The 27,864-nt window shown below is 42.2% G+C and overlaps 1 protein-coding gene across 2 annotated transcripts in view; it reads right to left on the bottom strand.

Annotated features, from left to right (window-relative positions):
* Positions 1–7,229, bottom strand: part of LOC133116410 (plakophilin-4-like) — an 83,779-nt gene extending 76,550 nt beyond the window's left edge. For both annotated transcript variants that reach the window (XM_061225902.1, XM_061225903.1), the window contains exon 1: positions 7,065–7,229. The gene's annotated coding sequence lies outside the window, so the exon portion shown is untranslated. The remainder of the gene's footprint in view (positions 1–7,064) is intronic.
* Positions 7,230–27,864: the final 20,635 nt, after the last annotated feature.

Below are 27,864 nucleotides of genomic sequence, written 5' to 3'. Positions count from 1 at the left end.
GGCTCCTTTGTGTGCTTTACCTGAAACGTTTGGCCCTGCTGTGAACACAGAATACCTTCATTTCAGCACTCAGGCCTTCATTCTAAGCACAGAGGGGAGAATGGAGTTCTAACGACACCCTGGGGGATAATTGAAGGCAGTAATCGTGAAGAGGCTTATTACCCAACCCTGGTTCAGACTGCGAGAACAGAATACCTCCCAAGCTGAAAAGATGAGTACAAGTCTATCGTACACAACAACTGTCACAAATATCCAGCTACGGAGGGGTATTATCTTTATTTATTTATTTTTACAATGGCTTGTGTGGAAACCCATTACCTGTTATTGCTTTATTCTTTGCTAAGTCTAATATGCAGGAAAATAAATCTAACCACAGTTTGCAGTCAGATATCAAGTTTTGTTTGACGTAATAAACGGTCCTTTTCTGCAATAATTTCAATGCAAAGCATGCCATTTCCTCACCAAATGAGTGCAAGTGAGTAGTCATATTTATTTTCCCATACATCACTGGGTAAAATATGCTGCCAAAATGTGCAATACTGGAAACAGAACCTGCTTAGAGGAGATGTGGATGGCTGCTTAATGGCAGGTGCTCAGTGTACAGGACGAATACGGTAGCTGAACAGGGGATGATTCCAAACACCGTTTACACCATCTGTTTATGCTGAGAACCGGTCTTCCAATTTGACTTTCAAATTCATCTTGCACTGCAGGATTGAAGCAGAGAGAGATGATCAAGTGTAGCTTTTTGCAAGAAGCAGAGAAGCACTCTGGATCAATGACAATGGCTTGAAATATGGCCATTGATGGAAATAAAAATGGAAATTGAAGTTGTAATAGACGACCCCCCCCCACCAGGTATATTCCAACTTAAATTTCCATTTCTAATATTAGGGATAAGAAACTAAATTTTTCAATTATCACAGAACTCAGGCACCGCAGTTGGTTGCCACTGTTGGCTTGCTAGTACCTGGTTTTACCAGAGACCCTGTGAATCATTACAGATTAAATCAAAGTGAAAGTCACTACTGTCAACAAGGTTCCAGCATGGTTTTCCATCATCTGTTGCAAGCGCACCTCCATGTTCTGTGATGAAGAACACACACTTATCTACATTTTCTTCTTTCATTTTTAAATAAATCTGGTGCCTATCACAGGCCTGCGTATATCAGATTGCCAAAAAATTTGGAATGTCCAACCCGCAACCACAGTGGCGTTAATGCGTGAAACCAACGCCAATTCGGAAGGGTGTAGCCAATCACGCCTCTCCTCCAAAACACGTGGTGTCACCAGCTGCTTCTTTTCACACTGCAGCCAAACTTGCATAGTACAGAGGTGGAGGAGGACCTTTCATACGTGAGCCTGACTGACCAGCAGGAGTCACTAGAGAGTGACAAACACAGATCAGGGGTCACACGCACACTTTACAGTACAATGCTAATGCAGCAGGGAAGAATGGCTGAACAGATTCAGAGACAAATGCACCATATTAAGTAAACCATCGTTATTTAAATCTTGCCATTTAAACGTGCAGAAAGACTCAATGCATACGATTCAGATCTCAACATAAGGTCACACTCATCTCTCTTGTGCAGCCACCAGTGCGGACTTTGAGGAAAGGGCTTTGAAGAACTCCGGACCTGACCTGATCTGATGTCACATCCTGTTCGTTGAAACCAGAGTGTACAATATAGACTGTAAAAAAATATGGACAAAGGGACTGTGACATCACCCATTCACTTTCCCTGGGCTTGCGAAAAGCATTTTGAAGCCACGGAAGTGTAGCTTTTGTGCCGCCATGTTGTACAAACTGGAGCCAGAGACTGAGGTAGGGTAAAGGAGGGGCCCTTATATGGTCATGAAGTCTGGGCCGAGTCTGGCTCGTCCAGTAAGTGTGTGAGACACCACCCCCCCTCCCCAGACAGTGATGCAAACTCTTTGTCCACAAGTTATTAAAACATTGTCCAAATGACAAGAGTTTAACAAATTAGCACATGTGGAGAGATTTGAAGAAAAAACACCTATATGCAGCTACATGTTCTTGTGGGGAGAAATATTGCCTTTGTATTTTGAGCGCATTGGTACCATTAACTTAGTGAAACGAGTGGCTGAAAGACCGGCGTGGTGCCAGCGTCCTTTGAGCTTCAAAAACAAAGCCTGGTCTTGACCCCTTAGTGTAGAAACTAATAAACACAATAACAGAAGCCTGAAAAAGAAGAATAACACAATGCAGCTAAAAAGCCACATCTCTCCATTGAAAAAGCAATGAGTTCCTTCTGATCTGATAAAATATTTAATCTCACACAAGAGCAAATAATTCATTACTGGAAAGAAAATATTTTTTAAATGAAAGCACAAGGCTAATTCCGGTCGCGTATGAATAAAATAAATTTAAAGAAAAAAAACAACAGAACGACAGAGCGTTTGTTTGCCAGTACATTTCAAAACACAGAATTCTAGTCATGCATCGCTATAAAACCACAGAGCTTTATCTCAAACTCAGATTAAGGCCGTTTGTGCTTTCTGCTGCATGATGTGGTACCACACACACACACACACACACACACACACACACACACACACACACACACACATCTTTGCCATCCGTGAAAAGGCACAGTCCACAAAGAGGTGTTTGTGTTGGGGAATTCCACCTCAACCCAGGGCTGTTCCTCATGCCAAATCCGTGTGCTTTAAGTGAATTGCTTCAATAGATGTCAGCTGTTGTGGGCAGGCCGGCTGCGGGTGATGACTTTCACGAGGTGCATCCGCCGGAGACCGCGGAGATGCTCCGATCTCAACAGCGGGCAGAGCCGCTGGTTTTGTGCATCCTTTATTTTAGCAGTCAAACCCACTGAGACCTGGCCAGGAGGTAGCGATGGACAGGTAATCCATTGTGATGCACTGGAATGCAAAGCAAGTAAGCTTCAAATTCAAATGCTGTTTCCTTCCTAATCAAAGGGCTAAATACACATCTGTTTAAGCATGAACTACATGTGGCCTACATGTTTGTTTCTAGAATGTGTTATGGTGACGATTTCAGTAGTTACATATACAGTCAAATGCTTTTGAAACTACACTCAGTGATCACTTTATTAGGTAGACCCATACGGCAACTTGCTAATGCAAATATTTCATTAGCCAATCAGCATGCAGACGTGGCAAAGAGGTTAATCTGTTTTTCAGACCAAATGTCAGAATGGGCAAGAAATGTGATCCAAGTGACTTTCACCATGGAATGATTGTTGGTGCCAGACATGGTGGTTTGACTATCTCAGAAAACTGCTGATCTCCTGGAATTTTCATGCACAACAGTCTCTAGAGTTTGCATAGATTGGGGAAAAAACAAAAAACACCCAGTGAGCAGCAGTTCTCTGGGCAGAAACTCCTTGTTAATGACAGAGGTCAGAGGAGAATGGCCGGACTGGTCGAAGTGGACAGGAAGGCGACAGTAATGCAAATAACCACACAACAGTGGTATGCAGAACACAGAACGCGTCAAACCTCTAAGTGGGTAGGCCACAACAGCAGAAGACTTAATAAGCCTAAAAATAAATACCTGATAAACTGCTCAACTGTGTGTATATTGCCAATCATGTATAAGGGATTGTAAGCCGGGAGTGCAAAAGGTCAAACTCAGGATAAGGCCACCTCAGACTACAGTAGGTAAATATCCTAGACCTCACCACCACTCAAGAGGAAAAAAAGGTATGTACAAATGCCTATAAATGTACAAACCCTGTCATCGGGGTGGTAGCCTATATGTACATGAAACTGTACGCCCAGCAAAATATTATTAATTTTTCCCTTTTTTGCTTGTAGGCCATCATTATTAACACCCAAATAGGACATTATTGTACTTTCAGGGCACATCTGTCAAATTTGCTCCCTAGAGAGCAAAAATGTACCTCTACTGTACCTTAATTTCCAAACGTGATGGAACCATAGGTGATCAAGTCACGTGGGAGAAAAGCCACTTAGCAAAACAACCAAGAAAATCAGCAGAGGGGACCGTACAGCTTCATCCTGATCTTATAAGCTTCACAGTTACTTTACAGTGAGTAAAAATGCAGTACCCCATTCCAATGACAGACGGTTATGCAGACCTTAGCATGTGGCTACTCAAAGCAAAAACATAGCGGCTTGATTTTCAAAATGCATCATATAACCTAGACCAGTGTCAGTTGAGGAGCATTTCAATTGTTTCACTTTGGTTTGATTATCTATTGATGGGCATATCCAGAGGTTGTGACTCTCTAGATGTAGCCAACACCAACGTCATTGGCATTCAGTGCAGAGGCAGCCATCTTGGCCTCTTCATTGTGAAAAACAATGATCCCACCATTAAGATGGAGTGGTGGAACTTCACCGAATGACTGCCCGGAAATGATAATTAATTATAGGCCAGGATGGAGAGGGCCCTGTTGGAAAAGAAATCTTCATTAATGAAGCGGGGTGGCTGGAGGACACGCTCGGCGTATCACTACACCCCAGACCAGCCCGCAATCTGAGCAGGGAAACGCTCGCTGTGCCAGTTACTCCAGCTGTGAAAGGTTATGCAAAGTACATGCAAAACTGAATCAAATGCAAATGGGTCAGCAGATGATTTCACTGGCTGATGGTCAGGTTTTGAAAAACAAAAGGGAGTGACAGTGCCATTGTAGCGTCTGGAAACCGAAGATTCAGAAACCGTTTCTGCCTCAGGTGGTAAAAGGTTGAAAAAGGAACATACTCTTTGAACTAACTATGGTAGAATCAAACACTGGGTAGTTTTACCCAGAATGATTCAGCACTTAAGATTTAAATGGCAAGCTCCGCAAATATATTTAATTTTGCTTAATTTCGCTTTCATCTTCAAAAACTAAGTTAGAAAGTCTGAGCATTATCTGTGGAGCATGTTGCTGTTGAGTACAGTTCTCGATTCCAAAATTTTTGTATGTATGCAAGGCTTTCAGATATCTTTCAGAGCAACTCATAATACAAATTTGTGCCAAGGCAAAATATAATGTTGGATTTAGTAAAGAAGCTTCCTGAGTTGACAGCAAGTTTCTGCTCTGAGATTTAGGCTACCCTGCATGTGGACAAGGGAGTACTGCTGTGCAGTGAACATCAAACTAAACTCAAAACCAGAGCCATTACTGGACTTCTTACCACTGGCTTCATCAACTGAATACAGCCACACAGCCACCCAATCCCATCTCTGTGCAGTGCATACCTACAGCCAGCCACAGCTAAAACTAATCATCCAGCTCTTAACTGTTTTACATTGCACCATGTCAGTCTGCATCTGTTGTGTGGAATGTGGTGTGCGAAAGAGACTGAAGCACTGCAGATTAGTACCAGCAAGGAAAAAAAACTGCTCCACAATAACTCAGTGCAGAGGAACGATTCTCAGCTCAAAGGCTCGCCCCTTTGGCCAGAGTTGCCTTTTTGAAACAGTCAAATAGATTTAGAAGTCTTTTTACTGAAGGCTGTGTTCGAACAGTACGTCATACAACATGTCATTCACACAAGCCACAGAGAATTTGACATTTATTTCCCAGTATGAGGATGTGACCTATGCAGAACAAATAGCGCTTGGAAGACTAACCAGGGAAATTATTTGATTCTCATTTAATTTTAGCACATTCAATTAGGGTTACCACTAGGTAAACATGGTGTCTTACACAGTTGCACACATTCAAGCACATATAGTATCCATTTAAACTGTTAACGCTTCAAGCGTTATAAGCAGCTAAGTTGTAATTCAGACCCGAGTTAGTACTGACGTCTCTAAATACTGAGTGGAAGCACAAGAGGGCTGCAGAAACCAGAATGATAGTGTGTCCATTTTTCTTCTGCGTTGGAGGTAACGGGTCGAGTGAGTGCAGGGCGATTCTTCAAAAACTCCTCTAAGGTAAATGACGCGAGGAAGTCTCTGCTCAGACTTACTACGCGCCTGAAATCCCCCATTTATTTGGAGTGACTGGAGTCCTGCTGAGCGAGGCAGAACCGTTTCCGATGTAAATCGACACGCCTAGCACTCAACAGGCGTCTCCCCCAATCTGCCCAAACATGCGCTGTTTTCGTACCCTCGCCTCGGTCTAAAGAACAACGTCGAAACAAGACTGATTCTGTCGAGAATCAAAATAAGGCTACAAGAAGTCTGAAATGCTATAATTTGCACGATTATTTTGGTGCTCTTCTTCACACAACGGAACTTATGTTGCAAACTTTTGAGCAAATGCAGGACACTGATAACGAGAGACTACGAACAGAGATCAGGGTTGAATACTTCAAAGCAGAGTCTGCGATTAGGCTCCATTCCGTGGTATTTTCCAATCCTGCATTAGTCTAATCCAGAGACAGTTAGGCTATGTCGTATAACCCACACTCTGGGGATGTGTAATGCACAACAGAAGTTACACCACTAGTTTATGGCTATGTTGCAAATACCTAAAGGATGTTATATCCATGGTAGTCTATAGTGACCCTGACGAACTGAGAAATGAAAATTGCATGCGATTCTGAGGAAAAGATAAAAGCAGACCATTTTGGCATTGCGGACAGACGAGGGTCTGGTATTGATCTCCCTGCCCCAACAGGACGTAAAATTCTTGAAATTCCTAAACATAGCACACCTGTCTATATTCATTTACTTCGATATTGTTGCCAATTCCTGTGCGCCCTCGCTAAAATGTAACGGAACACAATATGCGAGCGCGTACTCCCAGCGCAAATCGAGCGTATTTTGATAAAAGTTAGCTAGCAAAGCAAGCAGCTCAAAATATCAAATGTCACGTTACAACGAAGGTCTTTCAAAGGTGTGCAGTAGGTCATTGTCACACGAGAATGATGACTCGTATTAGGATTCCGACTCATGCGTATAACGACAGTTCATACGCCTGGTTTCTTTAAATGTTCAGAAGAGACAATCAACTGGAAACTACCCGGGACATAATTGTTTGCAAGTAGCTACTAGACGCCGTCCTAGGCGCGCGTCCAACAAGCAAGGTAGATGCTAGAGTAGTTAATTGTAGGTTATTTAGGCTACCGAAACGTCTTCTATTCAAACGCGCCCTTACCGTAAGGAGGAATTTTATCGTAGTCTGTGCGTTTTGAGGATGCACTCCATCGGATGATATAGCTTTTCCATTCAGCAAGCAGTTCTCATGGAAACCCTGACCTTGTCCCACAAGTACATCAAGCTAACTCGTCTCCATGGTGGAGGCGAGGTCGCTTCTTTCCTCTGCGCTTCCACTCTGGAGTATGAGGCTGCATGACGTCACTTTACCGTGCTTTGCAGCTCCGGATTCCATTGGGCATTGGCAAGGAGAATGGGCCTGTCATTGGAGAGGCTTATTGTTAAATCGGCCAATGAGAGATAAAATATATGTTTCCTTGGTTACATTTTTTGTCAAACAACTGGGTCTATGTGAAAAAGGAAACCATACCATAATACTATAATTAAACAGCATTCCATTAGTAGACGATTGTGGTCTCATGCCAGATCCACACGTGCGACAATCCTATCCTTTGTTGCAGAATATCGTTGCACATCGTTTGTTGCACACTCCAGCCAAATGGATCCACGAACGGTGCAAACACTACTTTACCAAAATATCTGCATTTAAAGTGTTGATGGTCTTAAACAGTGGTTCATAACCACTTCACTTATTGGGAAGTGAATGGAAAACCAACATATTTTGCCTAATTTGATTCAAAAGCTACAGAAAGTGCGTGAATTTATCATAATTGCCCAATTGTCAATGAAAAAAGATTTTCTCCAATAGCCCACTTGCGCAAACAATTCATCCCTTTGTAACGGAAATGCATGGAATCCAGAAATCTTTTCAGGAAGATAGCAGTGAGGTAGGGGGCAGGGTTGTGTTGTTTTCCCAGTCTTCATCGGGGCAGGTATTCTTTAAAAGAAGTACGATAGGTATAGTTCACCCGAATGAGGCAAAGGTGAGGTAAAACCCAGCTCATTTCGATGAACAATAAAATAAAAAAAACCTCAAAGCGTTCGTTCTGCTCCTATAGATGTGCGTTCTTATTTTGACGTCTTACATTAATATACAGTAGGACTGAACGTGTAGTATACTGAAGTACACTATCGTGGTTGAGCTATGATGCGATGAAAGCCCTCGCTATATGATTGGTCATGGTGTAGATGGTGTATAATATCCAGTGCTTCAAAATAGGAATGACGTGTGCGTCCATTCTTATTCCACTCAGACATTTTACAGTAGGCTATTTTCATTCAGTTGCGCATTCCACGCACTGGCTTATCTTAACTGACATGCCTAAATAGAATCATTAATTCAGTGCTATGTGAGGAAACTGCAAGGCCATACCATTTTATGAGGAATCACTAAGTCAATGTGCAAGCAACAACGAGGTGCATAGAGAATTCATGAATTTTAATGTAAACTAGTGTAGGGAAAATGTATGCTGATTCCTATATTAAAGCTGAAAATCTACAACTTAATCACATGTGAATTTTCATTTGATTATACATCTAAAATTGTCGATTACATTGCCAAATCAAGGAGAAAAAAAAGTCTTAAATCCCATTTTCAGCCAATGATTTTCAGGGTGGTGTGTTTAGTGTGGTGGCTGTGTATTTTTTCTGCCTCAGCTTTTTGTCATTAGCTAGAGAATGAATAACAGGGAGACAGACTACAATGAAACAACATGCTTAACATGTTAAGGCCCTTGTTTGTCCTAAAGAGTCCTGCTCCTGTTAACAGATGGGATAAAGATGACCCAAATAAATAAAGATGGCTGAGGAAAGCACAAAGTGCTGTCTCTTCAATGGCATAAGTCTTGCATCTGCATCCATTAGCCAAGGGTGAAGGCCACGTATATTTGGAATTGTGTGTGTTCATTTTAAACTGAAGAGTCCAATGATCCCTGAAAAATGTTGGTAAAATTCTGTGGAAGTCTGAAATGCCATGATTAGCATTAGTGTAGTGACTTTCATCACTGAGTTTAAAAACACATGAGAAAATTAACTTGCGAAAAAGTTCATTTCAAAGCAGAATAGAGAATGATAAGAAAATACCTCAAATGAAAGCACTCTGGCCAGCTATGTTAATATAAATTATGAAATATTCTTCCAATTTTTTATTATTTTATTTTATTTTTTATTATTTTTTGTGAACATATTGGTAGATATATATACATGGAGCTCAGAGGTATTTGATATGAGTCTCTGAAGTCCGTTGAAGGTAAATTCCAGATAGGGTTATGAGTCTGCTGAATCATACCAGAGAACTGTGTTCTTTTCCTACTCTGGCCATATCTCTTCGGAAGCTGAATGTCAGGTTATGCAGTTCAGTTAAAATATTGTTGCTTTTCTGTTTTTTTTTGTTCTGTGAAGCTTTCGGGGAAAAAAATCCTTTTGTTATGGACACTATATTAAAAGTACCAAAGCAGAAAGAAATACTGTCAGGTTACATCCCTATTATTATCCCTACCAGTTACATCCCTATTATGGGTGGGTACCATAAACCACACTGGCTTCATAGTCATATTATAATTAGACCAATTAGATAATTTTGTGTTTTCTTTTAATTCTTGTGTTACAAGCTCTCACAGGGGGAATTTTTGCAGTAAACATAGACATTCATCAGCTTTTGAGATGAAATAGCTTTTCTCTGGTTCCCTCAAACTAGTCATTGCTGAATGTTTAAAACCTTGATATCTGTGTAGAGTTGCGTTGCCGGTTTGTACCATTAAACCACTGCTTGTCCTTCAGAAGTATTTGTATGTGTAATCATAGTCTTTCCAAGCACCAACATGAGTCGCATATACGACGATCCAGCAATGACACTTATGCAACTTGTGCTGATTCTTCAAATAAAAAAGAATTAAAAATGTTAAAAAGAAAAGGTAAATAAATAAATATAGTGACAGTTTAATTTTTCACGGGTCTTCAAGTGGATCAACTATGAAGCTGTTTGAAGTTTGCCGTCTTTCACATTCCATTTGCGAGCGCTTTGAGACGTTAACCCCTGGGGCGATGGAGATTATGCTTGTAGACATGCAGTGTTCTAATTGGTAAATTGTCGTGGCAGCATTTCCGTGCCTTCCTACTGTTGCCTCCAGCTTCTCCAATTCAGCTCTCTGCTTGGACCAGATAAGGCAGCTTGTGTTTGCCTACACCCACCTTGGGATATGCCGGCTTGCCATTAGTCTAATGATTGTAATAATCAAAATGGAAACTCGCCATGAGACCTTGCAGAAGTCAATCAAATTCACAGTTGAGTGTCATGGCCAGTGACCCTTCAAATCTTAGCAGACTTCTTGATGAGATTCCAACAAGTAAATAAATAAGGAGAGCAACTAAATGAACATGAGCACAGTAAAATTAAACTGTAACAGGGGGAAATTACAGGATACTACAGGACCACTCACAAGAGCACTCAAGTTTTAAAGTGCTTCCTGTGAATTCTTGTTTTTATTTTGTCTATTGTATGCATTGTTGGTGACAGCAGTTGTATAAAGGGAATATAAATAAGGTATGGTTGTTATATTTATATTATTGTTCCTAATATAAGTATAATTCGGAAACAGGTCTTTTATACATTTGAACAAATGATGGCTTAAATCTGACCATGGCTATTTAAAAAATGTACCAAAATGTGTCCCCTTTATTTAACGTGTTACATGTTATTTTTTTGTAGGTTATCTGTTGTCAAATCAATAAGTACATTTGATCCATAATACCCAGTAAGTAATCTTAACACAATATTCTGGATTTAGCTATTCCAGAGTGAGATGCAAAATAAATGTGGAAATATTATACTTACAATTTAATTGTTACATCTTCAGGTTTTAAAAAATGTAACTCAATCAACAGTGACAGTGCAGAGCTACAGATAATGGCCATATATTCACTTTTTTTTTTTTACTTAAGTACTACTTCAATCGATGCTTTGGGTTATTGGGCCGAATTCATATTGTTAAAGCAAGCAGTGTTTCTTAGGAGGGGAAACTGAGCACTGCCTTATCACACCACACCCACGGTCTGAAGCATTGTTGAGTTTGGAATGGTAAATTCATGCTGTTCCTCTGTGTTATTGTTTCAGAAGTGTTATTCCTGTGAGCTGTGAGGGCATGTGTCCTGCTGAAGTGTTTGCGAAGCAGGGTCCCTCAAGGACACGACAGTGGAAATGGTAGGTTCAGTTCCTAGTGAATGTATAACCATACATTTAGCAATGGAGGCAAATGACAAATGTTTATAATCATGTATATTTATTCAGTGATTACTACTTGTATTTCACAGGTGTTTATTGTTTGGATAAGGCTAAAGACGGTGTTATTAACCTAAAGGCAACAGAAACTGAAGCTGCTATTACAATTAGAGCATATTATGTTTCTGGTAAATCATTGCACTGTGCAGTAAGATGAAAACACTGTTGATCGAAGATATCAGTAAATTTTTGGCAGCTGCATAAGCATTCCTGTTTCAGATAAGTAAGAGGCCTCTTTGCCAAAGAAATAATAAAATAATAAACACGGACCATATGATCCAGTTGTGTGGTGTATGAATGGACCAAGGATGAAGTGGTCGGCCATTTTGTCACCAATTTAGTATTCTGTCCTTGGAGGCAGAGCCCTGATGAATGGCAAAAGGTGGCGTGTTGCCTCCATGATTAACCTCCTGAGACCCTGCATCCTCAAACAATTACATTTTGGCTTTCCTGAGCTCTATACGGTATATCTCTTCACATGAGGCGCATTCAATTAAAATTCAATAAAATATATATTTACAAACTATTTTCACTGCAACATGTTTTTGTCATCCAAGACAAAAAAGTCAGAAAAGTAAAATAGTTAAAATCTTTTCTCCTGGGTCTCAGGAGGTTAACCCATCATGCATGTCAAACTGTGACCCTGCTGGAGGGCCAAACACAGAAGCTGTGTGAAGTGTCCTTTCCCACAAGTAATAACTCTACTTGTACACTTGCATTTTTAATGGGGTACACAAGCGTCCCATCTCATAATGCCTTTTCTCTGAAAATAAATTGCCTTGACCATAGACACATTAGGGAAAATAACTTGTTTCTATTGTAATATCTTCTTCTTCCTTCAAAAATATCCTAACAATCCAGCCTCCCAATTATACGACCACTTCACACTGCTATCCCAGTAATTCTTTTGAAATTCAAACAACAGTCAGGAGAGCTTTTATTTCCTCTGGTCATCTTAATATGCCTCAGTTTAATTGCAAGTATAAATCCTTCTGTCTCCACCTCATGTGATGTGTGGGTGGATAGTTCACATGGCTAGTGGCTAAAGAGATTTTTTCCCCCCTAAATTTATTGGGCGCTATATTAATACAATCCATTATAATTTTGGAGGCGACATACCGTACATTCATGAATAGGCTATGCTAGTGCTCCTGCCAAAGAGAGCTGTTCATGTCAGACTCCCGTCCTTACCTGCAGTATCTCCCTTAAGAATCAAACAATAACACCACTCCCTTTGGATGATACTATGTGCTGATATATTGATGTTTTGCAGTAATTCTTTTTTGATGGAGAAGAGCTTTAACATTTTACTATCTGGAATATATTACCCTTTCCTTCTTCAAAAACTCATGGTCCAAATTTCTGCTGTTGAAAGGTGCTATTGAAATAATTTATGCTCCCTTTGTGTACACTCTTTTTTCATGACAGAAAATCTCTTGGTCAAGCAAGGTTGTTGGTAACGTGTATTGAAGTTCTACCGTATTTTAACACCATGCCAGCTTGGCCCGTTGCCATCTGTTGTGTCGCTGAACTCTTAATTGTCCACAAATGGTTTAATGTCAGGGAACAGGTGTTCCCATGTTCAAATGTTATTAAAAATGTAACCCCTGAAGCAGGAATAGTGCATGTTACATAGTACTTCACAAAACCAAAAGCATTAGTATTCTGAAAACTCGTCAGAAAACAGGATAGATCATTCCCCAATAATGTACTGTAATGTACTGTACATTAAAAGTGTATAATTGTAAGACACATACACAGCTTATTACAATTGAGAGGTATTGCAATAATGGCTGGAACAAAAACAAGAAAAACGAGGAAGGACGGAACTCCAGCACCTGACCAAAGCATAAAACCGATTTCCCTACATCTGGTGCTCCTGCAATGGAGAAATCTTTGGAATGATATTTATGTATAGAAAACATATATATTCATGATTATTCTGCTATGGGGTGATGTATTGGAGCGGTCTTATCACAGATGAGATGACAGGGATTCACTCTACTGCTCACCAGACAGCTGACTTATCCCTTCTCTTGGCCAATCAAGGCACTCTGCTGCCAGTCTATAATTCTTTCTGACACACCAGACTCATCTCATTAGTTCCCCTTGTTATTCCAATTCAGTCCAAGAATCTGTCTGTTATGTTTTAATTGTTTAATTAAAACTAATAATAATAATAATAATAATAATAATAATAATAATAATAATAATACATTTTATGGTGCCTTTCTAGACACTCAAGGTCCCCTTACATTGGACAAAATACAAAATAAGCATGGTAAAAACATGATACAAAATATCCAATTAAAAATAATTTACAATGAACATAAAATTCATATCAAACAAACAGACAGCAGACATAGATAGACACAAGAACATGTAAGGAAACAGTCAGGGGTATGCAAGAGTAAACAGATGAGTTTTGAGAAGTTTTTTGAAAGATGACAGTGACTCTGTATGGCGGATGTGTATGGGTAGAGAGTTCCAGAGCCTGGGTGCTGTAGAGCTGAATGCTCGGGCACCCATAGTAGAGAGTCGGGTGGTGGGGATAGACAGGAGGCCAGCTGAGGAGGAGCGGAGAGTGCGAGTTGGGGTGTAGTCGTGAAGAAGGTCAGAGAGATAGGGGGGTGCAAGGGTGTTCAAAGCTTTGTATGTGAGTAGGAGGATCTTGAAATCAATGCGCTGTTGAGCTGGTAACCAGTGTAGCTGAGTGAGGATGGGTGTGATGTGGTCATGAGATTTTGTGCGGGTGAGGATTCGGGCAGCAGAATTTTGTATAATTTGAAGTTTGTTGGTGAGTTTGGTGGGGAGTCCTGAGAGGATGCTGTTGCAGTAATCCAGCCGGGAGGTGACAAAGGCATGGATTAGAGTTTCAGCACTGGTGTGGGAGAGTGAGGGGCGGAGTCAGGAGATATTGCGCAGGTGAAAAAAAGCAGTCCTTGAGATGTTTTTTATGTGGGGACCAAAGGATAAAGTATTGTCCAGGATGATGCCAAGGCTTTTGACTTGTGTTGACAGGGGGACAGGGAAACCATCAATGGTTGTCAGGAAGCTGGGTGTTTTGGACAATGTGGATTTTGAACCAATGAGCATGATTTCAGTTTTATTGCGGTTGAGTTGAAGGAGGTTTGTAGTCATCCAGGTTTTAATGTCATGAAGACAGCTGAGGAGGGACGGGGGGGGGGGGGGGGCAAGGGGACAGAGGGCCTGGTTGAGATATAGAGTTGCGTATCATCTGCATAACAGTGGAAGTTGATGTGATGGTAATGCATGATACGGCCAAGGGGGAGGAGGTAAATGATGAACAATAATGGACCAAGCACTGACCCCTGAGGGACACCACGGGTAACTGCTGCTGACCTGGACCTATGGTGTTTTAGCTTGACAAACTGTTGTCTCCCTGTCAGGTAGGATGTTAGCCAGGCTAGCACAGTACCGGTGACCCCCAGGGTTGCTAGGCGCTCCAGAAGGAGTGGGTGGGAGATGGTGTCAAAAGCAGCGCTGAGGTCGAGGAGGATGAGGATGGTGAGAAGTCCAGAGTCTGCAGCAGGAGGAGGTCGTTTGTGATCTTGACAAGGGCAGTCTCTGTACTATGTTTAGGTCGGAAGCCAGATTGGAAGGGTTCAAGGAGGTTATTTGAATCCAGGTGAGTTTGAAGTTGGGCTGCCACAACACGTTCAAGTACTTTTGACACAAATGGGAGGTTGGAAATGGGACGGAAATTGTTTAGATTGTTATAATCTACACCAGTTTTTTTGGGTTTTGGTGTAATGGCAGCCAATTCTAGTGAGGGAGGAACAGAGCCTGAAACCAGGGATGAGTTTATAATCTGGGTGAGCAGTGGGGAGAGGGCAGGGAGTGCAGCTTTAACCAGAGTGGGAGGGTCCAACTGGCAGGTTGGATAGCAGATTCCACCAAGAGTCTTGCTTAACATCAAAAATAGATAAATAAAGTGCTGTATAGTTTTTAATACAACAAATTCACCATAAAGATGTTACCAATAATCTACCATTTGGTTGTTAAAACTGAAAATGTTTCAATGAATTTGGAGAAAATCTAATTAAATTAGATTTTGATTTTGAGTAGATTGTAAGTGTGCTATTTGCATTTGGAGTCTATTGCTGTTGTCTCACAACATGAGGACCAAAGAAGTGTCAATGGCAGTAAAGCAGGCTATCTTGGGTCTGGAAAAGTCATAATAAACCAGTTATAGACATAGCCAAAACATTGGCTAAATCAACTGTTTGGTACATTGTTAAGAAGTAGGAACGCACTGGTGAGATCAGCAATAGAAACCTGGTAGGCCACGGAAGACCGCTGTAGATGACCAAATCATACTTTGAATTGTGGAGGAAAAAAACCCTTTTCAACTATTGAACAGATCAAGAACACCAGGATGTAGGGATAGAGGATTGAAAGACTAAAATAAAGAAAGGACTGCACCAGCTTAACCTCGGAAGGTTCAATGCAAGATGCTGGTAAGCCCTCCAAAAATGTACTTTAGCTAAAAACTGTAGAGATCTGGAACATAGTCTTATGGGCAGATGAAATTAGTATTATCTACTACCAAAGTGATGGAAAGAGGAGAGTATAGAAGAACAAAGGAACTACTCATGAACCAAAGCACTCTCCTCATCTTTGATGGTGGAGGTAGAGTTCTGGCTTGAGCACGTAGGGCGGGCTGGAACTGGCTCACTTGTCTTTATTGATTATATGACTGTTGATAGCAGTAGCAGGATGAATTCTGAAGTGTAGAGAAACATCTTATCTGCTCAGAATCAACCAAATGCCGGAAAATTCATTGGATGGTGTCCTTGTAGCAATAACCCAATAACCCTAAACATGCAATGAAAGCAATCAAGGAGTGTTCTTGTGAGTGGAGTGTTCTTAACCGGCCAAATCAATCATGCATCCTGAATCCAGCTGAACACATGTTTCCCTTGCTGAAGACAAGCCTGAAGGCGAAAAACCTGAAACAAGCAGGAGCTGAAGATGGCTACAGTACAGGCCCGGCAGATCATCACCAGGGAAGATACCCAGCGTCTGCTGGGTAAAGATAAGTGGATATAACAGAAATATAAGAAATCCAATATAAAAATTCAAATGGGTTGGATAGGTTACAATTAGATAATGTACTAGCTGGAAAGGTAGGAAGTCCAGACCAGGTGAAAAATACTAAACAGTTTAGAGAGGTGTAGTAATGCATCTGTACTGCCTGTAAATCATATATAGATCACTGGATATTGATGAAATACCCTTAAATTAAAGCTGACTGTATTTTAACCTCACATTCATTGTTTCATTTCAAATCCATTGTGCTGGAGTTCAGCAGAACAAAAAATGTGTCCAACTATCCAAATATGTATCGACTGCACTGTAATTATAATTCTGGAAATCAAACATTGTGGTGTTTGAAATATTACCTTTCGAAAGCCAGACTTTGTAATGGATAAGGGAGACTGGTAAGGTCAGGTGTTGGCAGTGTAGCAGTCTGTTGCAGGGGCATGTTTTTAGGTAAATAGAAATTATCAGAGGGTTTTAGCTCATGTGTGAGTCATTCACCACTGCATCCTAGTGCTCCCCCATCCATTCAGTCCTGAGCCGGGGCACCATACGAGCACCATTTTCCCCGCTGCTCGTATGCCGAGCTGCACAATGACTTTGTGAAAACACAGCTCATCTTTCTGCGTGACAGAGCGGTAATCCGTGTGGGAAATTATGTGAAGTCAAGATTCTTCCTTCTGCTACCAAAATCCCCCCGAACACACCCAGTGTCTCCTCGACACATTTTATAAAAATCTAAAGAGAATTGTCTCCACAATAGGTGATAGGATGCAAGAGAGAGTAAGAACTGAACAGATGAACAGCCCTCTCTGTTATGACAATTACTGTGTCCATATGTTTTCCTTTTTAAACATATGGATTCTGGACATATGGAAACATCGGGGGTTGGGGGGTTCTTGAGCAGTCCTGAACCTGATTTATTTTTGAACCAAATTATGTTGTGTTCCCATTTCTTGTACACGTTAACTTAATTTTTTTAATTTGATTTTTCTAGCAGGGAAAAGAAAACATAATCAGGCATTGTGAACACCCTCCCACCCACTCTCCCGCCCCCAGCCCAGACTGCATGATTAAACATTGGCCTGAAATTATATACAGTGCATCTCAAGGATATTAATAATGCACTTATTATGTATTTGGACATTTCATATTGGATGAGATATTCTGATGAAAGAATGAGCAAAACATATTTTGTAACAAAAACATTCAATGGTCTCAGTAAAATATACCATATGACATAGCTTCCTTTTTTTCTATTGATTGCATTACACTGTCACAAATCTTCAAACGAATATTCATCACTGTATTTCTGGTTAGTGAATTAACAATAAATATTCTCTTCATGTGACAGCGTTTCTTGGTTTGCTTTTAAATTGTCCTCTTTGATGCACTCCCCCCCTCTCTGCAGCTATGTTTGAAATATTCAACAAACATTATTTCAGTTATGCATGAGGTATGGGATTAAGAACTACAGTAGTTTGCAGTCACTCTGGGCCTTCTTGGATTTACACAACATAATTCTCATTTGGGAGTGGCGGTGTGACTGGGGGAGGGGGGGTTTATGGGGAGAAAACAATTTTCGGGATGTTGGGCATCTGTCTGTTTTCGCGAATGGCGGTTTCTCCTCCTATGAACTGCACAAATGACATACAGATGGCAAAGCAACATGATGACGGATTAACCGTTCAGACTCCGCTCTGCGACCGAGCAGGCATGAACAGGGTGTATGAGAACGGCTGTGGTCGAGTGCTGGGTTTTTACAGGGCGGTGGTATTTGAAGGGCTGTTCCAATAAGGCACGTTTCATTATTCATTCATATTTCTCCTGACAGAAAGGAAACACAGGCAGATGGAAAGCTGAGGAACCATGAACTGAAGACGGGAAAATGCGGGACTCTCCATCTCTCCAGTTTCTCCTTACTGAGTTTTTAAAGCTTTCATTTTTGTCTAGGTTCAGCCTTCTTTCAGGCTTTCATCTAATAAAATAGAATAAAATAAAATAAAAGTGCGGTATAATATAGCAGATTGGGAATGAGGGAAGGGAGAGGAGAGAGAGAGAAATTTGAATTTTAACCACTCCTTTTATTTCCACTCTCAACCCACCAATGCCATTACATATATGAAAAAAAACAAAGAAACAATAAAATAAAACCAAAATAGTTAGGAAAAAACACAAGTCTGTCACAAAGAAGGAAACTTATTCCATTCCCTCACCCTATTCCATGCACAAAGCATTGCTAACCTTCCTCCACTGAAATAAAGCACCCTCATAACACCACACAGTCTGAAACAGATTCAAACTCACCATAGCTCTGTTCCTAATCAGAGAGAGAGAGAGAGAGAGAACAGTAAAGAAAAGAACAATCCTGTAATTTCCACCGCAGACTGAACTCATGTACTTTTAACTCTCACAGTTTACTGCGTCTATAACTTACTAAACAGACAGGACACCACTGCGTTAAGATAACATTTTGCAGTTAGCTTTCAATGCAGGATAATATCTACAACAAAACTTTCACAGAAACACACCGGAGAGAGAGAGAGAGAGAGAGAGAGAGAGAGAGAGAGAGTTCACAGTCATATTAAAATGGATGAACTGAATCAGTGAAAGAGGGTGTGAGGACTGTAAGAATTGATAGCACGTCCATGTCGTTGCCTGGAGTGTGGCCGTGAGGAGAGTGGTTTTCTGCATGAGAGACCTGGGCTGCCCCATTAGAATGGAATATCAATCTGCCCTTTCCTCCCAGCACGGCTGAGAATGTGGAGTGTCAATCTGCCCATACCTGGTCTCCGTGAGAGGCTCTGGAAAAGTAGCTTCAGTCTGCCCATACCTGGTCTCCGTGAGAGGCCCTGGAAAAGGAGCTTCAGTCTGCCCATACCTGGTCTCCGTGAGAGGCTCTGGAAAAGGAGTATCAATCTGCTGTTACCTGTTCTGTGAACTTTCCTATTTTACGCTCAGATGCACTTTACCCATGGAACAGATGGAAGCAACTATAAAAAAGAAAATAAATTAAATAAGGATGTACAAGGGAGTGCGAGTGTGTGCGCATGTGTGTGCGCGCGTGTGCATGTGTGTGCCTGTCCATGTGTGTATGTGTGTGTGTTTGTGTGCACCTGTATGTGTATGTGTATGCAAGCCTGCCATTCATTTCAAATCCGGTTTTGATTTTGGAGAGGTCGAAGGTAAGGTTACACAGGGCGAAGTCTCCTACTTGGTCGGGTACTGTGTTTGTCATTGACCTTATCTGTGATGTACTGTATAAAAGCATCGTTACCTACTAAAATCCAATATACAATTAAAATATCAGGCTAATCAATATACAGCTATAAACCATCTTTATCAGATGCTATTGGCCCCATGTGGACCAAGACATTAAAAGCGATGTGTTGGCCAATTTTATCATTGGAATAATATATCAGTCTGGCTCGGAGTCTAGTCCCAGAGAGCCATCCTGCAGTCAAACTCTCCACGGGGAGACAGCCCATTAAGAGGTCAAACCAAAGACATCAGTCAGCTGATCGCATTGATACACTAATCTAGCTGTGCTTTGATATCCACTTCAATTAATGCTCCAAATAGCACAGGACCAATTACCAATTTGAACTCTCAGATCTTTCCTTCTCTGGTGTCCAAATCCTTTTTGATTTCCCTCTTAAGCTTAGAGAAAAATGAGTGATTTGCCCCATGATGAATCACTGTAATAAGAAACTAGCTATGTAGTCCAACCAAGTACAAATACCTTGGGCTTCTGCAACACCAGGACTTTAAAACTACAGATAAATGGATGTGTTTATTTTTCTCTCTCTCAGCGCCTGTGGGGAGCGGAGGAAGGATGACTGTGTATGCTGACTGACAGGGAGCCAGGAACCGCAGGAGCGACATGCCCAGTTTCCTCATGGACGGGCCTTTGAGCTTCTCCTTTTCCAGATGTCTGCAGAAGTGCCGGGAGTCGCTCACGGCTGGGAGACGGTCAGAGCTGATGTCTCGCTGTCTGCCTAGTGGGAAGGTAGAAAAGAAGGCACAACAAGAGATTAAAAGGTACAAAAGCTTGTGACTGGGGTGATACCCTATAGGTACATGAAATCGTACTATCGTAATAATTCATTTGTACCTTTTTTGTTTCTAAAAGGTAGTTATTTCTACCAAAAACACTATTGTACCTTTCAAGGTACATTTCTTGGAAATTCCTTCCTTGAAGACCATAAATGTACTTCCACTTATTTCCGAGAGTGTAGCTGTGGTGAATGATGCGGTCTGCAGGCTGGGGAACGCATTCCGTCGCCTGGGTCAGACACGGCATGGCCCTCACCGCCCGCACCCTCCCCGTCGCCATGGCGACCACCAGGGCCCCGCTCTCTGTCACCGCGACGCTCCGAGTGTCAGACCCGGCTGGCGCGGCTGCACCTTCCAGGGCTCTCATCTGTTCTCCACCCCAAGACGCTCCTTCACCTCTATCATCCCGCTTTACTGTCACCCTCTCTCCCTCCCATTAAAACAGCCAAACTGCTCCTGTTTACCGCTGACTTAGCTCTGCTGTGGTCTGTCAGTGCGACCTTTCACTGACTAGTATCTGATTAGTGCCATTTTTAATCCAACCTTCCAACCTTCTGTATTTCTCATAATGCTAAAGTCTCTGCAACCTTTATGTGCACAAGGAACTTGAGCCCCATAGTCAAGATTTATGAAACGTAACTATAGTTTTGTAAAGCTTGTCAAAAATGTAATGACCATTTTCAATACTGCAAAAATGATAGTCACTAAGAAAAACATCATTGGTTTTAACCCAGTATTTCATATTGAGCCCCCTGTAACAAGCAATGGTAAAACCATGGTCAGTCACCTCAGTGCGTCCACGCTGTCTCGTGAGTGTGCCAGGACCTTGGCAGATTGTATTCGCTCCATCACACACCAGCGACAGCAGGTCTATGTACCCCAGCATCACGGCTGAGGTCTCCGGGTGCATCTGCTCTGTGCACTGCCCCTGTACTCATGGTGCCATACATATCAACAGCAAACCCCCCCCAATAAAGATCTGGGGTCAGAGGCACATGACCTGTGTGTCAGACGTCCTTCATGTTGCCACGACTACATCTCACATTTTCCAGATCGATCCAGAACAGGTCGCCCCCTTTCGGAATACAACATGGACGCCGATGTGTCCTCCTGGAAAATCGAATAGCGCCTCTTACATAACTCACACAGCGCCCATTAATTATCAGACCCGGCTTAATGGGTCCTCTCAAGCGCTGTGACATTCCCTCCACGTTTAATCACCTTCGGGGAAATTTAGGATGATTATGCGCTTTTGTCCATTAGCAGCGGATTTAGACCCGAGTCATTTTTAAAGGGAAGTACCAGGCTCCCTCTGCTTTGCAGGGCCGAGAGGAATAGAGCAAAAGCACCCAGCAGCCAGCATGGTATAATAGCTTCGGTGACAGTTATAAAATCCTTGCTATTAAATCCTCTCTCTGACTTCAACTGTACCCTGTTTTTTCCTTTCCTGAGCCGTTTGGGACACTGTGAGATACTTCCTGCTCACGTTCGAAAAGAACATTTCTCAAAATGTCACCCACACATTCTAATTTTCCCAGCTTTTGACAATCTCGTGCCATTAAGTGAAACGCCGGAACAAAGCTTCAATGACAAATATCCCTCTGTTCCTTCTGTAATATTCTCCATTAAAAATCATCACACTCAGAGTCAAAATTGGTCAGTGATATAAGGCATATTATAAAAGTCACATGAAAGAAGAATTTGCAATGTTCTCTGTGTTTTGAAGAGTGAGGCTGATGGATTTTCCAGCATAGGGACATAGCCCTCTGTGTTTTTGATGCTGTATCAAAGGCAGTCAGTTTGAGTATAAACAAGGCATTTGTTACTGCAGCTTTGACCCCCTAAAAAGCTTATCAGCACCACTCAGATCTTAAGATGCATGTTATATTTCATTCAGATGGTAATGTGAATTTAATTCAAACAAACATGTATCTTTGCTGAGTATACAAATGAGCCCTTAACAAAGAACTTTAGCACATTAGCATGCAAAGGCCAGTTTAGGGATGCACACTGCCATCTGATGGAGATTTCTGGTGGGTGTTCTCTTTTATTTCAAACATGCAGTGACAAATTGTCACAGATGTTCATAAGTAGGCCTATTTATGCTTTTCTTCTATTTGTAATTATTCCATCTGGGGTCCAGCAGATTTGTTTTTGGTGCAGTGGTAACCAACACTGTTCCTGGAGATGTGCTGTCCTGTAGGATATCATTCCAACCCGAACAAAGCACACCTGATTCTACTAATTAGCAGTTCAGTGCAGATCTTTGGCTGCTGAGTGAGATGTGCTTTGTTCGGGTTGGAGTGAAAGCCTACAGGACGGTACATCTCCAGGAACAGGGTTGGTTTAAAGTGTGAGAGAGCGCTTGTGAGTCTGGGATGTGAGGGGTGTGACAGTAGAGCAGCTGAGCTAAGAGTGCTGTACTGCAGAACAAACACCCTCGGGTGAGGGACGGGCCCCTGCTGCCAGCTCAGCACAACACACACACACACACACACACAGCACAACACACACACACACACACACACACACAGCACAACACATACACACACACACACACACACGCACACACAGCACAACACACGGCACTCAGAGTGCGCGCACGCACACGCACACACACACACACAGCACAACACATGGCACCCAGAGTGCACGCACGCACACACACACACACACACACACACCGCATAACGCATGGCATCCAGAGTGCGCACACGCACATACACATACGGCACCCAGAATGTTCCTTTCAGACACAACAGCATTCATGCACGCACAAAGGCACAATCACACAGAAGCTGAAGAAGGATCTCCCTCAGCTTCTGACGAGCTCTAACAGAGACGGTATACTCAGCTGTCCCTAAAATGGCGGATCTGTAAAGCCCCACTCGTTTCCATTAAAAACCAGCAGCTGTCTACTCCTTTGCACCTTTGCTTAGTTGCCATTAGCCTACAGATGAATGTCATGCCTTTGTGTTCCACTAAGACGGCCAATTGAGACTGGAGCTGTGTCTGGATACTCAAAGTCTGAGGGGCACTGAGGTACAAGGTTCCCCAGTGAGAGAAACTTGCTCACAAATTGAGCTGGTCAGATTTATTTTGTTGTGATGTTGCATTGGTGCCCATACGATATGTGACATTTTAACCTTTCTTCCCTATATGGGGCCACCATTATTACATTTATGTTCCTCATAGTGTTTAATTAAGCATATATGAAGTTGAATTGGGATTAACAGTTACCAATCTATTCACTCCTACACAGCATATCACTATAAACATTATAATCCTCCCCATATTTGGTTCTCTATGACTCCTTTGCCCTCACTGTATGCACATAATGGGACACCATCGCTGGACATGCCTACTGTGTACATGACTGAGCATGAGATTTAAACAGACCTGGGCCAAATACGTAATTGTTTTGGATTCAAATACTTTTCTACAGTTTACTGAGCTTGTCTGGTGTTTTGGAACCAATGCAAACCTTCTGGTCCTCTTGGTTGGCTCAATTGCACCAGACAAGATCAATCGAGCGCAGAAATGTATTCGAATCCAAAACCATGACATATTTGACCCTGGTCTGGATTTAAGTACAACCCTAAAACTATTTTAAATGGTAAATAATGGTTGGCATTTATATAGCGCCTTTATCCAAAGCCCTGTACAATTGATGCTTCTCATTCACCCATTCATACACAGACTCACTCACCAATGGCGATTGGCTGCCATGCAAGGCACCAACCACCTCATCAGGAGCATTTGGGGGTTAAGTGTCTTGCTCAGGGACACTTCGACACAGCCCGAGCAGGAGATCGACCCGGCAACCCTCCGACTGCTAGACGACTGCTCTTACTGCCTGAGCCATGTCGCCCCGAGATTTTAACAACCATATTGCTAGTAGTATGTAGATTCCAGAATCCTGTACACAAGATGCCCTCCACTCTAATAAGCAAACATAATGACAACACTGAGACCCCTGAAGTAAGTATAGTACAGAATCAAGATTAACCAGGGCTGAAGTTAAATATTGACCCATTTGTCAATGCCTAATCCCTCAGCCAACAGTGACATTATTACTGAGCCACAGGGTCGTCCCCATGCTAAGGTTTCACGTGGATGTAAATCAGGCTTACACAATGGGCAGGTCAAAAGGAGAAGCTCTGTTTTGCTAATGTTGCTAGCACAGTCAAAGACAGTTGTCTCTTGTGTTCATTGTCTCATTTAAAAGATTTGTGTATGAATTGGTACTCCTCAAAATTTACAACTCATTTGCGACTGGTGTGACAGCCATGGTCTGAGCCATAATGTACAACCAGGCTAACGTTGTGCACATCATGAGATATTATATAGTCAGTGGGAACAATCGCTGCAACTCCAAAGGTTGTGTCCTAGAATCACTTGGTAGAAAGCTCCTGTAGTAATGGGAGACACACGCTAGAGGGCACAAGAGGGCAATGAGTTCAGTGAAACCGGCTTAGCTATGTAGCCATTAAAACGTTTTTTTGCTCTAGAATTTCAGGGCTCCACTGCGGACCAGTGAGATCCTTTACTTTCTAGCTTCTAGTTATCCTGAGCAACAGCCTGTGTCTGCTTTTGGTGACTGCTCGATAGTTCAGCTGGGGGCAGGGGCAGCCTGTAGCCTCGCAGCTAAGATACAAGACAGGAACCTGGAAGGTGGGTGGCTCAAGTCCCGGTGCTGCCACAATAAGATTTGCACAGTTGCTGGGCCCTTGAGCAAGCCCTTAACCCCGCATTGCTCTTGGGGAGATTGTCCCCTGCTTAGTCTAATCAACTGTAAGTCACTTTGGCTAAAAGTGTCAGCTAAATAACAAAAGGTATCTGAATCTACAGGTTCTTTACGAATTGTTAACATTTCACCCATTGCAATTATTTTACCCTTCAAGTTTTTGAGGACAATATTGTTTCATTTATATATTTATAATAAATTATATTTATTTTATTTGACCCAAGATGCCCGAGTTTGGGATTCAAACCAGAAAGCCCTCGGGTCAGACGCTTGAACCATTTCGTCACACAGCAGGCCAGAACATCCCCTTTGTTGTGGAGGACGTGTCTGCCAGCAGTGCTCTCTGGGCAGGGCGGACTCATTAAACACAGGAACGAGCGTGAGCTACGACTCGTGACCTGCCAAATTCTCCCTGGCACTGTTAGAACTGGCTGGGCCTTGGTGAAAAAGTTTTATCTGCTACATCATCCCTTCCCCCCGCCGGGCTAGGCCTGCTCAGAATAATGCTCCCTGCTCCACGCTCCACGCTTACTCGATTCATCTGAAATGCAGAAGCACTGGTCTCTCGCAGGCCCAACATCGCAACGAGTCAAAATGGCTGCTGGAGTTGATTAGGAGCTTGGTCAAACGGACATACGCTGTAAATGCACAGATGGTCAGGAAATTTGACTATCCTGTGTCAGCTGTATTTGAATACCATTCAGATGTAAATATCACAGTTCATGTGTGGCAGGGAGTTTTAGACTACTCTCAAATGGTTTTTATTTGGGCATATTTTAATATTTAGTGATACAGCCCTGGCCTTGTACAATACTTATACCCCGGTACACAAATGCTGCTATGTAGAATATTGATTACTGATTATTTGCAGAATAATGTATACACATCATGATATTTTTTGACTATTTAAGAAAGTTTTTTTTTAACGACCTCGTTAGAATGGCAAAAATCCCAATCATTGAATTTAATTATTTAATTATAATTAATAATGAGTGTGTATATCAGTGCTTGGGTATTATAATGTGTACTTATTTCATTTTGTATTTCTTAAGATGGAATACACAGTAATAGGGATCAATGTGACCAAGATATGCATGGTGTTACAATGTATGTTTTTCTACCTGAGGGGTCATTGTGAGGGAAGGGCACAGGACAAGATAAGCATGTTGTAAGTGCTATTTGTCCTTTGAATTTGGTTGGCATTTATATAGCGCCTTAATCCAAAGTGCAAGTACAATTGATGCTTCTCATTCACCCATTCATACACACACTCACACACCAACGGCGATTGGCTGCCATGCAAGGTACCGACCGGCTCATCAGGAGCATTTGGAGGTTAGGTGTCTTGCTCAGGGACATTTCAACACAGCCCGGACGGGGGATCGAACCGGCAACCCTCCAACTGCCAGACAACTGCTCTTACTGCCTGAGCCATGTCGCCCCACGACAATTTGGGGGTGCAACACTTCTCTGTGCATTTAACGTTGTTCTTCGAATCTCTATCTTTCTCTGCAGTGAACCTCCATATTCCATCAACTTAAAAAATTACGTCTGCTAAGGGATTATTATGGTCTGTGTCTTTGAATCTCAGAAGAGCATGTAGCTATGAGAGGCACATTTCTCTCCCTCTTCATGTATTCTCCGCCTTGAGTCCTATTCAACATTCTTTCAGCGCATGCTTTTTGTTCTTTTAAACTTCAAGCCAAAATATCACCATGGTTACCTTGAATAAGGGTATTCAGCGTGCTCTGGGCAGCTGTGCTTTTCTCATTTCTCTTTGATGAGAGAAAGTTGAGATTCTGCGCGTTGCAGAGCAAGCCGCTCAATTGATTTGTAGAATAAGTGATGATGCGCGGTTCCTCCGCCAGCCGTGACGGGCGTGGTCTGATACTGCAAGAGCCCCGGTGAAGCACCCGGCAGAGGCGGTTAAACTGTAACAGATTAACTCCCGCTCAGGTGTTCCATTAAGCACTTACTGTAAACCCGTGTCACGCCGGCCCCTTGTTTCCGATAGGCTGTGACCCGCACGTGGGCGTTTTGCTCCGATGACGCAAAGTTTTGCAGACAGCAGCGGGAAACGCAGGTACTGCAGTCAGCTCGCTGTTGCGGTTACGGCTCTAAGTGGGCCACACAAGCTGCCGCAGCTGCCAATTCCGCGGGATTAACAGCTCGTGTGGGCACTATCACCCCGATGCAGGCTCATCCCCTACAGAACAGCAGGCCTGGCAAAGGGGCTGTTTAACTCCATGCACACAGGGACTGAATCCTTCCTGTTTGTACGTGGATCAAACTTTCCTCATGGGAAAGTCGCATAATAGCAGGTCGCTTGAAGGGAGCTCTTTTCTGGAAACAATTATATTTTAATTTCACTAAAATGATTAATTTAATTTCATGTCGATGGGCAGGATGGGCGGCATGGTGGTTTGAGAGCTCAGTTTACAACCTGACCGTTGTGGCTTCAAGTCCCTTCTGGGAAGTTGCTGTTGAACTCCTAAAACAGGATCCTGAACTGTCCTAAACAGTGGTGAACTGCATATATAAACTGAAAGTATTCATTATTGACAGTACATGTGAATAGGCCTGTTCTGTGAATGGGATTTTCTAAGCAAAAAGAATGTCATTTTCATTAATATAGGCCTCTCACTATGTGGGGCAGTAGTTTGCCCTTTGTTCAGCGTGTAATGAAAAGCATTAACAAAGCCCCTTTTGGACCCCCCAGTGAGCACAACAATACTCTATCAGAACAAAAGCAGATTA

Source organism: Conger conger, chromosome 17 (genome assembly GCF_963514075.1).
Source record: "Conger conger chromosome 17, fConCon1.1, whole genome shotgun sequence".
In the NCBI taxonomy this organism is placed as follows: Eukaryota; Metazoa; Chordata; class Actinopteri; order Anguilliformes; family Congridae; genus Conger; species Conger conger.
Note: the sequence above shows the minus strand (reverse complement) of the source record. Positions and strands in the feature narration are given on the sequence as shown.